Source organism: Seriola lalandi, unplaced genomic scaffold, assembly GCF_002814215.2.
Source record: "Seriola lalandi dorsalis isolate HSWRI2012SDOR001 ecotype SW California unplaced genomic scaffold, Sedor1 jcf7180002052274, whole genome shotgun sequence".
Lineage (NCBI taxonomy): Eukaryota > Metazoa > Chordata > Actinopteri > Carangiformes > Carangidae > Seriola > Seriola lalandi.
The window spans coordinates 3,861,804-3,880,775 of NW_019522827.1; the positions used below are offsets into that span (position 1 = coordinate 3,861,804).

Genomic DNA, 18,972 nt, shown 5'->3' on the forward strand with positions numbered 1-18,972 from the left:
TTTGGACATCACACACACACACACACACATTTTGTGTGAGTCAGTAATGAATTAAACATTGTTACTGTCGTGTGAACTTCATCAGCTGTTGTGCTTCTCATGTATTAATTCCAGTTGCTGGTTTAAAAACAGAGAAACGTCTGTGACCTTTTTCACTTATGAAACTGTTTGAGAACAAGCTGCACAATCCCAAAACAGTGTCGGACTTTTTTGGGTTTTTCTTCCTTGAAAGAAGCCGTTCTGTTGTTACTGATGTTATTGTATTTGCAGCAAAACAACCTGACGAAACAGATCCTGTTACTGTCACATGTCTGAATGCTGTTCATACGTTTCCTCTTTTCCTTCCTCACTCCAACTCTCATCTGCTGAAAGAGCAAAATAAACGAGGAGCCAAATCAACATGTGTGTGTCCAAATCCAGGCTTTGGTCTCGGAGCACACACCATTCTTAACAACAGCTGTGTATCTGAAGTTTCTTTTACTTTTGTCTTTCATTTGTTTAAACTATCTTGACTGTTTTTCTTTTTCTCATCAGACAGAAAGATATAAATGGAGTAAACTGTAGGAATCTGTTTAGATGCATGTAGCTTAACTGTCTGTATAATGGTGCTTTCTTTTAAAAAGGTTGAACTTTCTAGAGCTGTGTGACTGTAAAACTGTGACTTCCTTGTTGTTCTACAGAAAATCTAAACACGATCTAAGACTGACTGAAATTTGTGTTTCATATTTCTAACTGAAACTAGTGATTCATCACCTTTGAAAGGGATCATTTTATACATAATCTATTTCAGCATAATGAAATGAATGTTTAAGAAGACAGATCTGTCCAAAACGTGGTGAGAACTAGAAAAATGTTTTGCATCAGGTTCCTGATCTGAAGATGTTCAGTGTTGTCACCTTCACACGGGCAGCAGCAGTCGACATGACTGATGTGTGTTATCAAGTTTAGTCTGACAGGTAAACAGGAAACAACTGAGTCAAGACAAAACAGAAGTTAGCACATAGTAAATGGCAGAAGAAACTTTTTATGATCTTCTGCATCTGTTAAGTTAAGCTTGGGACTATTTATTTCTATCTTGCTCTGCACTGTAATTCTTATAATGTTTGATGCGTCTTATTCTATTTCAGCTTTTCTTTCATTGATGTGTCTTTTAATATAACCTCTAGTTTCTTTTATGACTTTGCTTAATGTCTTTCTGTCCTGTTGTTAAAAAGTGTCAAACATGACACTAAAAGTTAGATTGTGAATTGTTTTAAAATGACTATAAATTGTGTCTTATCAGATATATAAGAAAAAAATATTTTTTACACCAAAATGCTGCATGAATTCATTTTGAATTGAAAAATGTTGCCTCACTTGAGTCAGGATGAACCTGTATGAGCTGCAAAATAGTAGAAAATCCACAGTTGTGTTTCAGTTGCACAGTTGTTTATTCTAAAAGATAAAACTGTTTTCAGTATTCAGGTTGTGATATTCTGTATATCCCATAACCTCAGCTTTAAAACACATTAAATCCATTAACATGGCTGAATCCCACCAGGGCTGCCTGAGCAACCATCAAGTCTTAAACTCATCATGTGTCTCTCTGTTGAAAAAATTTGATTCGTTCTTGATAAATAAAGCAATAAATCCTTAAAATATTTGATATTTATTGAAGTTTAAAAATTTGGGAGGTTATCTGTCAGTTTTTAAAGCTGCAAAGTTTGACACGCTCTCTGCAGGCAGCATGTCATTTCCAGGTGGGACAAAACCTTTAATTGCATTATTTCCTGTACACTAACTGATAAAAGATCGTGTGATAAAATAGGGTTTTCTTGAATGCTAACTGCCCAAACACTGTCAGCATTGCCTATGGTGTGGTAGTGAGGTTGTTTGGTTTTGGGTAAATGTAAAAAACCATGAAGATAGACGTTTTGTTTAATAGTAATTTCTTTAAATTGGCTTAATAAGTAAGTTTGTATATGCTACATTAGCAGCCGACTACGAGGATCACACCTTTTGATATATGCTGCACATGAACAGATAAGAAGTCCCTTAGTCATCTACTCTGTTTGGTTTTCTTTTTTTAAACTAATAAGTGCTTTAAAGTTTAAAAAAAGATAATAGTACAGGTTAGGTCCTTTACTGTGATGCTTTTATGACTGAGGAACCTGTACTTTTCAAAGCCTGTGATAATTAGAGGGGTTAATGAAATGTATGTTGTGTGAGCTGCTGAAAATATGAGTCATATATGTTTATGTGAATCAGCTGATCGGTGATATCATGTTGTGTGAGTTTTAGAGGTGCACGGTAAATATAATAAGGCAAAAGCCAATACATTTTTCAAGCACTGATGGACTTCTGTCTTTTTGTAGTTAAATTATTTTGTGTTTTATTTCTCATTAGAGTAACATTTTATAATAATAATAATAATATATGGGGTTTTTTTTTTTAACACACTATAATTTAAAGTGGTTTATTTATCTTAATGTATTTGCCAACAACTGCAACAGCTGCTGTGGACACCCAGAAGTGAAGGCTGGTGTCTACACATATAATGAATGACAAGCATATGCACATGTATACAATTGAATTATAGTGTGTTATAAACCATTTATTAACTGTTTAGATAGTGCTTATAAGAGATAAATATAGTGTTACTTATGTGTGTGCTTGTATATTTGGGTGTATTCAGATATTTGTGATTTTACATGTGCTGGATTTGATTTTAAATGATCATTTAAATTTTAGAGGGAAAGAGATGTCATGCTTTTCAGTGTCTATCAAATTACACACACACACACACACACACACACACACACACACACGGTCATACATGGCAATGATTTATCACACGTTAGATCTTTGTATTTTATTCTGAAGTGATAGTTTGTGATGGTTTGTGAAAGTTGTGCAGCTGAAGAAGAGAATCAAAGTGCTCTGAGGGAAGTTTAAATCTCATTGACAAAAAACTGCAGACTTTATTCAGATCTAAAACATCTTTTATCCAAATTGGAAAATCATACATCTGAAAAAGTCTTCTGAAAGTCTCACAGATGCTATTCACTGGTGTTTCAGTGTAATTATCCATCTACACATTTATGTATTGTCTTTATGTGTGTTTCACTTAAAACACATGTCATGCTGCTTCTAAATCTTGCACCAAATCTGAATTACTTCTTCCTGTGGATCGTAAAAATATGTTTTTTTAAAATGCTGCATTCTATTCAAATGAGTCTGACATGAATACACTCAAAGTTAAATATGAAAATGAAAGTGGCCTTTGGAAAATTTAAATCTCATTAACAAAAACTTGTGGATTCAGATCCAGATGTTTTCTTACAGTTTGTAAAAAAGAAAGCTGGACAAGTTTTCTGAAAGTTGTACAGATGCTTTTCGCTGGTTTTTCAGTGTGAGGATTCATCTACACTGCGTACACTGCGTCGCACTGTCTTGATATGTTTCACTGTGATTCAGCTTCTGAAATGTCCATCACATCTGAATCAGTCGTCCCTGTGGATCATAAAAATAATGTTATGTTGCAGAGAATGCTGCATTTTAGAAGAACTCCATGTTAATTCATTTAAAAATGAAAGAGAAGAATCAAGGTGCACTAAGGAAAATTCAAATCTCATCCAAAAAACTGTAGAGCTTATTCACATCCAGAAGGGTTTTTTTTTTTACAATTAGAAAAAAGAGAAAAAGAACCAGCGAAAAAAAATAGTGAGGAAAATGTTGTTTATTTGAGATAATGATAAATGAAACATGGTGGTAACTTCTCATCTCTGTTATTTGGAAATTCAAGTCAAATAAATGTGACGAATGAGCAATGATGACATTTTGTGTTGTTTATAAATTTCACAGGTTTAATTTTGATGTTCAGACTAATTTTGTGTGTGTGTGTGTGTGTGTGTGTGTGTGTGTGTGTGTGTGTGTGTTCATGCACAGTATATAAACATTATTTACATTTAAATTTGTAAGTTGAGTGTAAAAAGACAAATCAACGGTGAGAATGTGTTTGGAAAAAGTTGAACAGGATTGTGTAAGATTGTGATTTGTTTGTTTTTTTCAAAACCATCACAGTGCGGAGATTTCAGCAGTTTGAGGGTCGAGACTTTAGGTTGCAGGGTTCAGATCAGACCCAGGTTTAGGGTTAGGGTTCGGATGGTGATGGTTATGGTTTCAGGTAAGGGACTAGGGAATGCATTATGTCAATGAATGTCCTCACAACTTTAGTAAGAACAATGTGTGCATGCGTGTGTGTGTGTGTGAGACAGACTCAAGAGAGATCAAGGAAAAAGAGAAAGTGTGAGAGTGAGTCAGAAAGTGTCAGCATGAGTGCGTCAGCATACGAGTGAGAACTTACTTGTGAAATTGTGTAATCCTGACATATGCAAGTGTGTGTGTGTGTGTGTGTGTGTGTGTGTGTGTGTGTGTGATGGTGCATTTTTCTCTGCATGAATTATGTTCCTATATGTGTGTATGTTAGTCCATTAAGTGTAAAGACAAAAGTAAAGTGAGGAGCAGAGTTTGAAATCACTGTCACTTCAACTTGTTCATGAAAAATTCTTCTTGAAAATTTAAAAAAAACAAAAAAGGAGAAAACAGATAGAAGAGTCACCTTAATTTAAACCATTTAAGCTAAAACACATAAATGGTTTCACTTTATAGTTTGAATTAACTGAATTAAAAGTCAAGTGAAGCAAGTTAATAAGTTGTTTTGTCTCATGGAGGTTGAGGTCGTTGAACTTAAAGCAACAACCACAAAACACAAACACAGTGTGTGCTTGTGTGTGTTTGTGTGTGCGCGTGTGTGTGTGTGTGTGTATGTGTGTGTGTTTGTGTGTGTTAATGTGCACGTGTGTGAGAATGTGCATGCATGTACACATGTGAGTCTGTCTGTTGATGTTTTGGCCAACGACGTCAAAGAAATACCCCAGGAAATACACTTAACCATTCGTATGTGTGCACAGGGTTACAAGAAAAAAGAACAGGATGTGAAATATTGTCTTTTTATATTTGTGTGTGCGTGTATGTGTGTGCGCCCGTGTGTGTGTGTGTGTGTGTGTGTATTAAATGTGCTGTATGCTGTGATGCTTCATTCACCTACGTCTATGGAGCCACAGAAGCAGACCTCACAGCAGTGGTGATGTGCAGACATGGACTGCTGTGTGTGTTTTTCTCTGAGCAAGTGTGTGTCTATTTATCTGCGCTTGTATGTGTACGTGTGTGTATGTGTATGTTTTCCCCACGTCAAGGGCCACAGAGTTACCCCTTACCAAACCTTCACCTCCCTCCTTCCTACTTTCCTGAATCATTTTCCACCACCACCTATGGGACGAGCCGGCTGTTTTTCTTTTGACTCATACGCAAAAAAAAAATGCGTGAGTGTGTGTGTTTGTGTGTATGTGTGTGTTGGTTAGGGGAGGTTAAGTGACAGGTACAAGGGTCAGATTCAAAGCATATATACGTCCGGGGTAAAAGTGTGGAGAGATGCTGCTATAACCAGGAGGGTGGAGTCTGCTACAGGACATCCTGACGGAGGATAGGAACCTCCAAAGTGATGGCATTTTGCCCTCCGGTAGCACACACACACACACACACACACACACACACACACACACACACACACACACACACACACACACACACTGTACCACACTTCCATCCAGAAATGTGCTCCCACCACACCACTTGATACTCTGGTGCAGAGCTCGGCAAAATAACAGGTACATTGGTTTTCATGCTCGGCTGTAAAACACTGAGTTTTGTCTGAAAAAATAACAAGGGAGCAAATATTACATTTTGACCCTAATAATTTGAAGAGAAAAAACAGACAAATCTGATTTATTTGTCTGTAGTGTTTTATTTTAAAGGTCTGTTATTTCTTAATAACTTATTGAAAGTGTCTTTCATCTGGTGCTAATTACATGAAAAACAGAAACAAAGCGCTTTTAGCATAGTTAGTTGTGTTGAGTTCATTATTGACTTCCAGATGAATTTCCAGTAACCTCAGTGGATATATATCATTCACTTAATATTGGAAACTTGTTTGTTGTAGACCTGTTTCACATGTTGCATGTTCAGCTCACCTACTGTCCAGTGAATAAAAGTATCAAGGTTGTGCTTAGCTTAGCATTTTATCTGGAACTGTACAAACTGATCACTTTCTGTTTTATTTAATTACAGAATTGTGATTAGTACCAAATTATATGGCTCTTTGCAGGAAACCTCTGAGGAGATTAGACCTGTAAACTAAAGCATTACCTATTGTCTTCTGTTAACTCTCAGTCAACTTCAGAGTGATAGCAGGTTCAAATCTAATGATGTGGGTTTTGAAGGTGTGGACGGCACCTTTAGATCCAGGGAAACAAACACTCACCAAGACATTCTGCCACATTGAGTATATGATGATATCTCTTCTATTCTCTTCATACAAAAAACATTTAATTTATATTCTGGTAAACTTATTCACTTATGGTGCACACACAAACACACCTAAGGTAACTTAGAATATTTCATAAATGGTTACTTAAAAATAAATAAGAGACCATTAAAATACAAAAAATTTAAATGAACATGTGAGATGTGTGTAAACAGATAGATATGGTCGCAAATCCCAGGTCTCAACAGATAATGAAATAATCAACTAATTATAAACTTAAACTAGGCTGAGTTGGCTTTGCTTACTGAATGAAACTCTTTGTGTGTATTCATTATCAAAACAAAGGTTTAAGCCACGTATTCTGCATCACAAAACCAGAAGGCAAGTCTCATCAAGTCAAGAGGACAGCAGCTAAACCAGTGCATAAGATCACTGAAGATCACTGAATCCATAGAGCACTGACAACATGTAAGAAACAACTTCCACGATGTCATGAAACAACATACAAAATTAAACCAGACAGTGGAAAATATGATCTGCTCTGTTTCCACTTAGATGAATGACAGTAACTGTAGACTTCATTTATTCTTTTCAACTCATACATGAAACCATAACCACTGAAAGAAATAGAAATGATATCAGGAAGAGGAGTCTCAGTAAACACAAAAAGTGTGCAAAAGAAAAGAAAATGTGGCATTTATGACAAAAAATTCAAACTTTTCCTAAAGTAAAGTACCTAAAGTGTTAGAAAGTTGAAAAAAAAAACAAAAAAACATGTAAAAAGTGAATGGTTGCTTTGTTGTTATGGCAACTAAAACAATACGTGAGACTGACAAATTTAAAACACTCAACATTTGTGGTTTTAGTGCGATAGCTCATGTGGAAAATGAAAAGCACTGGTTCTGAAAACAAGTTTGAGACAGGCAGCTGAACCTGGGACATATTTATGTGTTTTATACATTTCTCGGGAGGCTTTGGATGGGACAGGCACCGTCTCCTGTACTCAGAATATCTGGTCACTAAATTATATTTAACATCTTACAGTAGTTGTTTATCTACTGACAGATTTAACTTGTGGGCTGTTCACAAGTCAAGGTTAGTGGGCAGTGGTGATTGTTGCTTGACAAAAGCTTCAGCCATTGTTGCGTTTACAAGACAAGAGGTTATAATTCGTCCTCTGAGCAGCACTTCTTCAGGGCAGACTGGAGGCTACAGTGAGTCGCTATCGGAAAGTGACAAGGCTAGCTAGTTAGCATGCTAACTTCAGTAGAAGAAAAGACGCGATAGAGACAAGAGTTAACACCGGCGTTGCTTTCCACCGCTGGAAACAGCTGTTGGTGAGTAAAGGAATGAAGTCTGATGCTGAACTCACAATGTTTCTTCTAGACTGGTAAGTAAACAGTTGTTAATGCTAACGCTAGCTATATAGCAACAGCAAAAGTTACAAATAGCTTCTGTAATTCAAAGCAGGCAAACAATACAGGGTTTTCAGCCATGTCAGGAGTCATCAGGTCATCATCTCAACAAAGCCTGAGGATCTGATTGTTTTCTTAATTTCCTAATTTGCTTTCTCAACAGTCAACTGTCTGTTGAATATGAAGCCAACGGCCAGTTATACAAGCTTAGCACAAAGACTGAGAACCGGGGGAAACAGCTACTGTAGCCTGGCTTCATCTAAAGGTAACAAAGTCAGCCTACCAGCCCCTCTAAAGCTAAATAATTAACACATTATATCTTGTTTGTTTAATCCATACAAAAACTGAGGTGTAAAAATAGCAGGCAGGGAAATATTCTGGCACATACCCCACACAAAATAGCAAATTGTCATTTTTACACTAAATTTTAGTAAACATTAAAGAAATGAGATATAGCATCATCATTAGGGATCTTTAGACACACTGGTAGGAAGATTTTGTCACTTTTCGGCTGATTCAGGCTAACTGTTTCTCTCTACTTCCAGCCTTTGTGCTAAGCTAAGCTAACTGGCTGCTGGCTGTAGCCTTATGTTTTAGAGTGGTATCAATCTTCTCATCTTACTCTCTGCCATATTTCACTCAAAACGTAAAACTGGTTATGCTGGAACAAAACTAGTTCATACTGTATGACCATAGTTATATAGTTTGGTGCCTTTCTTCTGGCTTTATCTCCACAGCAACTACTAGTGAGGCTCATGGGTACCGTAGTATTACTTTTGAGCATGCTGGTGTGAGAAGAAATGGTTCTAACTGATGTATGGGAGTCTCATTCTGATGAGTAACACTAAGGTTATCCTAAACTTTCAAAATAAAATTTTACAGTGGAGAACTCTTTCCACAACAAGCGTCTCCACCCACTTTGCTCCTTTACAGATGATTCAATTAGGGCTGCAAGGAACAATTACTTTCATAATCAGTAAATCTGCTGATTGTATTCTTAATTAATCTTCCTCATTTGGTCTATAAAATTTCAGAAAATAATGAAAAGGCTGTTGTAATTTCCCACAGTCGTCCTCAAATACCTGGTCTTGTCCGGCAACCAAAACCTAAACATATCAACTTTACTATCAAATATCACGAAGCTGGAACCAGCGAATGTTTGGCATTTTCATTTGACAAATGACAATTAACAGATTATGAAAACAACTAATTCAGCTGTGGAATGAAAATGGGAAGGTCCAATCAGCAAGAATAAAATCCTTTGATTGTCTGTCATACGTGCAGCACCAGTGTCGTACCTGCAGCTGTGGTCCACAGACCAAGTCTTGTTGTCACTTCAGGGCCATGGAATTGCACTCACCAGGTCCCCTGTGAAAGAGCACAGGAAATAAAATCAAAATGTATAAATCATTTTGTAATTTATGTGAGACTGAGATATTAACTTATCTCAATATATCAACTTTTATCAACTCAACAGTAAAATGCATAGAATGATCCCACTCTCCAAGTTCATGCTTTAATTCTTTTCATTTTGACTTCAAAACTGCTCCATACCCACTAAAGCCAAACAAAAAGCTCAAAAGAGTAAGAACTGAACATGGAGTTAGAGGTGGTGAAATATTTTACATTTCTAGTTATTTTAGTTGTTGACAAAATGGTGGAACAAAATGTGTTTTTTGGGTTAGAACAAACTTTTTTTGGGTTGTTTACACACAGAGGAGTGTGAGGGACATTGTCTCACTGTGGTCTTCACACCAGGTTCTTGTAGTGCGTTAACGTAGACTACATTGAGCTAAGTGGGTTGAACTCTGTGTTGTGACTGGTTAAATATCTTGTGAATTGTGTGTTGGTCGCCAAACCAACATGAGCTGAGACTGGCTCTTTCAGCCAAGCTCAAATCACAATGAGACTGCAACTAACAATTCATTTAACTAATTATTTCCTCAATTAATCATTCAGTCTATGACATAATAGTGAAAAATGCTCATTGTAATTTCCAAGGTGAATATTTTCAAATGTCTTGTTTTCTCCAACCAACAGCCCCAAACCCAAAAACCTTCAGTTTACTATGGCCAAGAAAACCATCAAATCCTCACATGTGAGAAGCTTGAACCAACAAATGTTTCCTGTTTATGCTTAAATAATTATTTGATTAGATGCTGATTAATTTTCATCTAAGTGATTAACTGTCTAATCTAAATCACATGTGCACCAGTAAAATATGTTATTAATGTGTCTGAACCAACTCACTATCCTAACAAATACAATTTTCTATTTATTTGTAATAATTTCTTATTTTAGTGGAGGTCATCAAAAGCCATTCCTCTTCATCCAGATCCTCACTCATCACTAGGACCCCCCCTACATGACGCACAGCATCCTCTTTCCTTATGATGACACCACAACGGGGTCTAACTGCCAAAGACTCTTCACTTTTCATTCTCCCTGTGTAAATTGTTTTCGCTTCTTAATATCTGAGTCTCTCCTGATTGAATTGCCTTTCCATTTAAGATCTAAATATCTAAAAGATGCCTCTGAAAACACAGCTGGAAGGGAACGGACAGGAAACACCCACTAACAACACAACAACCAGTCACATAGTCCCAGTACAACTGTTTTGCCACAAACACTTGACTCTTTTGATGCCTACAATGTTCGTTTTTTTTGACATGGTCAAAGCAGTGTTGACTAAATCAAATGCTTTACACTGCTGAGGTTGTAGTTAGTGCAAGTGTTGTACTGGACTTTCTTCTCGTGTATGGAAATTCACAAAAGGACAGAGAATTAGAAACACTTCTCACTTAATGTAGCTGTTGAATCGGTATATAATACACAGTGCAGATGGTCCCAGTGAAGGGCAGTGTGGGTCTCACGTTTTCAAACCTGTGGCTGCTGGACTCTGAATTTCATCAGTTAAGTTTATCAGATATCATTTTTTCATTCTCCACATCAGCCCTATGAATGAACAGAAAACTTCTATTTGACTCTTGTTAAATTTGAAAAGACCACATTTGGTGACACTCTGAAATTTAATTTGTGATGAATCATTCTTTTTCTTCAGGTACACGTGTACGAAGAACAAAGAAATTTAATTTTGGGAACGTGTCTTTAGATGAAACTCATGCTATGCAGCCAGTTCTCTGACAATGAAGTCCAATCTACAGATTTTTACACTTTTTAAACATTTCTTCTCCTGTTCTTATGTCTCTTTTGATGCTTTTAACATCTTTGTGACACAATTCAGGTGACAATAACTGTGATTATAGAAGTGTCAAAGCAGATGTTTTATTATGTTAATTTAACAAAAAGTGGAGGCTAAAGAGTGTGGTTGTGTCACATTTAGTCCTCCATGTCACATGCATGCATCTGAGAGAGAGCTTCTGCCGGGGGAAGTGTGGATGTACCTTAATCCTACAGCACGAGAGGGGGGAGCATGAAGAGCAGGAGGAGGAGGAAGAGGAGGAGAAAAACAGGCTGGGGAGAAGAAGGAGAAGGGGGTGAAGGAGGGAGAAGAAAGCAAAAAGTGGAGAGAAGGAAGAGGAGAAACTGAAGGAAGAGGAGGTAAAAAACTGAGGAGGAGGAAGAGGAGACGTCATCAGCCGGGTTTCAGTCAGTCAGGATTTCCCCTCTGTCAATCCTCACCTCGGGCCCCTGAGAGAGACAGAGTGAATGAGAGAGGGGAATAAAGAGGGAGAGAGAGGGAGAGACAGAGTCAGAAAAGAATCCGACTGAGACAGAGAAAACAGACAGAGGGAGAGACGAGGGATGAAGATGAAAATGCAGAAAAACTGAGGGAAAAAAAACAAAAAGGAAATAAGAAACCAGCAAGAAAAATGGATCAGATGAGAGTTGCAGTCAGTATCAGTGCAATATGAAATAATGTCTCTTCTTCTAACTTTAAGTCATAAGAATTTCATGAAATCAACCACCATTTGTGATAATATGTATGGTTGGCATCCAATGTATTTTGATTGTGTAAATGTCTGTCTGAAGTAGTTTTATTGGTCGTGGTGGAGTTAATCATTTCATCAATTTTTATCTCACTGATGACCACATTAGAGGTGTACTTTATTTCCTATTCTTATTTATCTAATTTTTTTATTTTATGTCTTTACTTTTACCTTGTTACACAAGATCGTGTTTTAATCGTGAGGCAGCCACAGGAAACAGAGTATTTGTTACAGTTAGCGTTAACCACGACTATTTGTCAAAAATGTGTGAAGAAAACAAGACAATATTTTGCAAGGGAGAAATAAAGCAACATAAACTCGTTTGGCGGATGTCAACAGATTCACCAGCTTCCCTTATTTCTGACAAAGTAGCTGATTGTTTGCTGTTGTATAGAACTGGACTTGCTGTTACCACGGTAACCACGGGTGTCGCCAAATCAACAAAAATCGTAAGGATTATGACTTAAACCAGTTCCCCAATTATCCATGAATTCCTAAATCTTTACGAAAGTCTTATTCTAAATTTCCAGACGGTTTTTCATTTGGTAATCTCAACACTGTTGCTTCATGTTTCCCATTCGGAAGGAAGGAAGTGGCTTGTTTGCACGACTGTTACTTTTTCTGAATTTGCCATCTGGATAAATTGGCAGACTTGAGATCAGCTCTCTGAGCTCTTGCTTTTGCAAGTGTGCAGGTGAAGTTGGAATTAAAGGGTCAGTTCACCCATATTTTAAGAGAAAATGTTTTCTCACATATCTCATATGTTTTATTTTATTTGTCCAGGTTTTCCAATTTCCCAATCCAATCCCGTTTCTGATTTCTGCCTCATTGCTCCCCAACACAACGGAGCTGAATGGATTTTTTTTTTGTGGTTAAAGCAAAGAAAATTAAACAAAAAAAATACTGTGATTCTATAAAGACATTCTGCTGTTTGATATTTAAATGTCATTTTTCCAAAGACAAACATCTCCGTTTACCTCGACTGTTTTGGGATGAAACCTGGTCAAATAAAGCCAAGACTCTCTGTATTAGAGATGAGTGAGAAAATAAGTTGTTCCTTCAAACTATAAAGAGAAAGAAGGAGATGAAGAGTAATTGAGGATAGTTGGTACAGAAGTGATCAAACCCAGAATATTTGCCTAAAAAATTTTAGCAAAATTTCCAACACATTAAGTTCTCAAATGCAGCCCAACCGGAAACTTGGTGTCAGACACTAGTTTACAAAGCCTATAGTGACCAAAATGCTGTTTTAAAAAATATTTTAAAATAGTTGTACTGCTCCTCTAACAGCCTTTTTATTTAATTTTTTTATAGTTGTGTGGTTGGCCGTGACTAATTTGGTGGTTTTCACATTGTGGAACTGAACTGAACTGAACTGAACTGAACTGAACTTAACTGAACTGAACTGGCCTCTGCTGCACGTTATCATGTATTGTGTCTGGGCTTCAGATTCTCTGCCTTCTGATTATATCAAGGCTCAGATCAAACACACAAAAGTGCTGAGGGCAAATCAAAGTTTGAGCTGGTTAATGTAAAGCAGTACGAACACAGAGACTAGCCCACTGAGCATTGATTTGGTGATTTGCACGTCAATATGACATATAACTGCTGTAACGACAGCAACTAACGAATCAAACGTCTATTTCAGTGCAAAGGACTTTAGTTTTCAATTTAACCTGATTTGACATGAAGACATCTTTTTTTAATTCCCAACATGACACAAACAATTGAGTATTCCCTCCCGTGCCCATAGCAGAGATAAGCAGGAAGAAGCGTTGGCATTAAGAAACCATCAAATACAAAATAGGTGTTGGGGAAATGTAGCTGCAAGCAACAGTATGTAAGATCCCTGTATGTCACATGTCGCACGGATGGCATGGTCAGATCAAACACAAAATTGTGTAAAGCTGATGTGTAGCTTTAGAGTTCCAACAACATCAGGCAAAAGCTGACTTTGACAGCAGAAAGTCACCACCTACAATCTGAAGTTAGGCATCGCATGTGTGTGTTGTCTTCTAATTTGTTCATTGAGTGATGTTTTCGTTTACGTAAATTATTTTGAGCTGTTCTTTGTCAAACTGAGCAAAGCACTTTGCGTCTTAAGATACGACTCTGGTCATGTTAGCTCTCTGCATTTGGGCCACAACAACAATTTCAGAGTCATTCCTGAGTAATACTGAAGAAATACAAGCAAATATCACCATAAGAAAATATTATCCAACATAAACAAACTGCATCAGACTCTGTTATCTGCAGACAATGCAAAGACATTGCAAAAGACAGCACACACACACTTTGACATCTCAGTAATATGAACTTTGGTAAATGACAAAAAGAAATCTGATTGACCTCTGACGGACAAAAACAATATCAAAGAAATAAGAATGTCTGGATGAACGGACATATTTTCTGCTCATGTTCTTCAGTGTGTGTGTGTGTGTGTGTGTGTGTGTGTGTGTGTGTGTGTGTGTGCGTGTGTGTCATCTTCTGTGCAGGCCTACAGCTCGGGCGTATAAAACGTTGCTCAGCTAAAAATAAATAAAATGCTCGGGAGAGGAGCGAAAAGCATTGTGCGCTGTGAGTCACGACCAGGAGTGGTGGTGACGATACACTCCCCCCACCACACACACACACACACACACACACACACACACACACACACACAAAATTACACCTTCTCCTCCCCATTCAAAGAGAGAGGGAGAGTACCATCCAGTTCTCAACACAGAGAGATCAAGACTTTTATGCTACTTAATGATTCATAAAATCATTTTTACATTAAACAGATAAAAAAAATGGATCAACTGTCTTCAACAAAAAAAAAAAAAAATGTTGTGATATCTGGACTTTGGTGGGTTTACTCCCCACAACATTACTGTGTACGTCCTGTTTATGGCCCAAAATGACTCCCACAGAGGATGAGTCACATTCAGTATCTGACTACTGCAAGACAATATACAGTATGTCTATAATTCAAACGTGTAATTATCATGCTATATCCTGATTTACTGTGTTGTCATTAAAGTGAAATCCCACCAGCTTTGCTTTTAATTTAACATGTCTCTTTTACTAATTAATATAACACAGTATTGATTGCTGATATCTGGTTAACAGACAGGTATTGGTTACCTGGGATCACAAAAATGACATGAAATGGGACAAAGCTCAAAACCACAGATCACGTTCTGTGGATCAAAGATGAAGATGCACGCAGACAACTTAGTTTCAGGTCTGAACAGATAAAACTGTTGAAGTTCAGGCCATGGTAACGATGTCGTCACAGCAGCAAGAGGAACATTTTTGACCGAAGGTTAACAACTTCAGAGCGGTGTAAAAGTTAAAAAGTAAATGGAATCTAGAGCTTTGTCACTCGTACTTTCCACAAAGGTGTGACAGAGTTGTTGTTTTTTTTTTACAATATTAGAGAAGAAAAAAGATAACTAGTCAGTAACCTCATGTGACTGACTATAATCTTAATCCTTAATTGTCCCGGGTTTGGTTAATGTCAGACTCATGAAAAAATGTCATGCCCTGTGACTACGAACCTGTACTTCAGAGTGAACGTTCTAAACTGTGGGAAATAACCACATGCATGAAGAACTCGTTTATTTCTCAGTTGTTCCTGTGGTCGAGGACAGATTCTCTGTGTTTGTCAGCATGCACATGAAAACACCAGCGTTTTCCATCCTTTTAATGTCAGTTATGCTAATGGTTAAATGTGTGTAAACATCTTTATGTCAGCTTTAGAAAGCCAGTTGAGATAATTCTCCATTTCCTCCAACATCTGTGTTTTTCTCTCCAAACTAAAACTTTTAACTCCAACCACTAACTAAAGGAAGATACCTCCACCAGTTACAGCCTGAAAACTGAAATAGAGATGAATGCTTTATTTCACACATTCACAGGTTCAAACACGAGACACACACGTTATCTGAGTCAAGATCTGCCTGATTCAACATAGTTCGGACTATACAGCTAATAAATTGATTTTTACATCTTCTCAAAGGGGCCATTTTATTCAGTTTCCACGTAATTTTGATCATATGGAGATTAAGGATAAAAAAGAATGCTCTGCTTATTCCTGCAAATAAATACTGCTTCGTTACAACCTGAACTAAAAGAGTAAAACTGAGTGAATTTCAAGACTTAGTGCCGACATCAGCACCTCATCTAATTCAAAGGATGTAAACCAGCTGAGTGGTGAATATTCAGTCCAACAGCTTTGTGAGGGAGCCAATCAGGAGTAAGTTCACATGTCATGCGTTCACAGCTGTTACAGCCCCAACACACGGAGCTAACCTCAAAAAAGTCGTGCCAGCAAATCATATACCTCAATTTACAGCATGTGTTCTTTAAAATTCGTGCTTGAACTCATGACGACAAGCTGACGATTGGTGTGCACAAGAGTTTTGTACCTGTGAGACAAAATCTAGTTATTAGTCTCTGTTCTTAAGGCAAAAACAATGGTAAGACAAACTGAACACTAACCAGCTCAAAGTTTTCATTCCATGTGAACCTGTTTTAAACGGTCTTGTTGTATGCTTAAAATCTGTTTTGATAAAAAGCTTCTACTCTATTGTTCTGCTTTGCATTGCACTGGTATAAGTAAGTATGTAAATGGGTGAAATCACTCATGTGCTCATCTAAGTAGCCAATCAGAGAAATACTAAAGTATATCTATTATTTAAAAACAAAATGTAACAAGCGGTATATAATTGAAGTAGTTTAAGTACATCAAATGTCATTAACAGCAACAGGCTACCTAATATAATGCTGTCCCTAACAACACCACCTCTGACCATCACATTGCACAGCTGCTGACTTTATTGTGTCCAACCCCTGGACTTTATCATCACATCAGAAAAATAAACTGTAATACCAGAGTATTTGAGATTACATATAAAATTTTCTACATTGTCCCCTAGAAATTATGTTTTTATATCACTAAACCACTAATGTTGTGATGGCAAACTGACGTGTTGCTTGGATTTGGATTTGGGGCAACGTTTTAGGTTTTGGTTAAATGTGAATAAACACATCCTGTCTCGCAGTCCAAGTCACTGTGAACTTTTTTCTGTATTAAACCAGACCATCATACTTTAACTGAGTGCTGTGAGTGCCTAAACACAACAATACACAAAGCTTAATAATGCTGTATTCTATTGCAAGATTAGATATTTTGGCAGAAAACAAATGAAATATGTTGTCAATAATCTTTGCTTTTAATATTAGTTTTTGGTCTTTATTTGACAGTCCAGAGAGAGGCAGGAAACAACAATAGAGAGAGAGGGAATGACGTTGCGCTTACTTGGTATGCCTGTCAATAATCTTTGTATTGATGCTGAATTTTAGAGGTTTACCAGATACACTAATTAAAAATATTTCCTTGTTATGTTGATGAAAACCATAATCCAGCCAGAGTTACGTTTCCATCAAAATGTTTTCAGATCAGTTGGAGATAAATGTTGAAAATCTCCCCTCGGATTGCATCAAAAAGCAACTACAGCAGTCATTGTATCTGACATAACTAACATGTTAACATACATATAAATGTACGTATATGTACTGCATGTGTTCTAAGTAACAAATTGTGCAACCCTGATCCTACATTATGCACACCATAATATATGAATAACCATTAGAAATTTCTATTGCATATCCTGTTGTATTGCTGTGTCAAATTTAGATTTAGGTAAGCCTTAATGAGGATCTAAACTGATTTTGAAGCTGTGAGCTAAAGATAGAAACTTTGATAGTAATGACTCACTATCATCACTACGATCAGATTTTAATTCCAGTGGATCATTTTGTGAGAGAGGAGCCAGTGTTTCCCACTGATAGTGTAGCAGCAATGGTTCATTGAAGCTTTACCTCCACGTCACATTCAGTGTTTGTAGTGAAGGATGTAACACTATATTTGGATATGTGGGTATATATAAATACTAGGTCTCTACCTTCAAATCTTTTGGATCTTTAGGAGTAATTAAAAAAAGTAATAAATCTATATCCATCCTGAACCAATGCTTGGGGATGTAACTATCTGAATATTATATGACACAACTACCTTTGTATATTTTTTTTAAGCCTATGCTCATGCATCTCAACTTTCAAATTTTCAGGGGTTTAAAAATCCTCATGATCAACGAGTAAATTAACTGTAAGTGTTTCTGTGTACAATTAGTTTCATGTTTCCACCAAAGGAGCCAATTGTAACAGCTCAACTTTTATTTTGAAGGATAATATCTATATCAAAGCAAAATGAGCCTTGAATGTTTCACTTTGCTCATTGTGGTTTTGATCTGCACAGATGCTTTTTCAGTTGGGTTAAACATTTTGAGCACATGGGAAAAAGCCCTCACTCACTGCAACCACAGCAGTGCGCCTGGCTTCTTCTAGAGTCATCATCAGCATCAGTGTCCCAAAATGACATATGTTATGTTTAAAGGTCACTTAATGTAGAAAGTGAGATTTCCATCTCTTTTTTTATTATAAAGCAGATCTAGGTTCTAATGCTTTACTGATGTTCATTGTATAATTTGCTGAGACAAAATGACCTAACAACGGTCAATGGAAACCAAAATCATTAACCCGCTGAAGGGCTGGATTCACAGTCACACCGAAAATCAAAGTAAAAAATTGAAATCACAGGCTGATCCAACTTGCTTGAATTTCATCACAGCAACTTATCATGTGACTCAGTAGTGTGTATGGCCCCCAACTACTGGGCATGCTACTGATGAGTCGCTGGATGGTGTCCCGGGGGGGATCCAGACCTGGATCAGGGCATCAGTGAACTCCTGGACAGTCTGTGGCGCCGTCGGATGAAACGATACATAACGTCCCATAAGTGATCAGTTGGATTTAGGTCAGGGGAATGCGGGGGCCAGTCAATGGCATCAATGCCTTCACTATCCAGGAACTGCCTACACACTCTGGCCACATGAGGCCGGGCATTGTCCAGGACCAGGAGGAACCCAGGGCCTACTGCAGCGTAAGGTCTGACAATCGCTCTGAGGATTTCATCCCGGTACCCAACAGCAGTCAGGGTACTGCTGGCTGTGACATGGATGTCTGTGAGACCCTCCAAGGATCTGCCTCCCCAGACCATCACTGACCCACCACCAACCGATCATACTGGATGATGTAACAGGCAGCATAACATTCACCACAGCGTCTCCAGACTCTTTCACGCCTGTCACATGTGCTCAGTGTGAACCTGCTCTCATCTGTGAAGAGAACAGGG

At 37.4% G+C, this 18,972-nt stretch overlaps 1 long non-coding RNA gene across 5 annotated transcripts in view; it reads right to left on the minus strand.

The window, feature by feature from the left end:
- LOC111650337 (uncharacterized) overlaps positions 1–18,972 on the minus strand; it is a 49,478-nt gene that overhangs the window by 10,483 nt on the left and 20,023 nt on the right. For 3 of the 5 annotated variants that reach the window (XR_002760392.2, XR_015436849.1, XR_015436851.1), the window contains 2 exons: positions 11,184–11,567; positions 9,078–9,147 (listed from right to left, as the gene is read on the minus strand). This is a non-coding gene — a long non-coding RNA (uncharacterized LOC111650337). The remainder of the gene's footprint in view (positions 1–9,077; positions 9,148–11,183; positions 11,568–18,972) is intronic. The other 2 variants (XR_015436850.1, XR_015436852.1) reach the window with 2 other exon arrangements.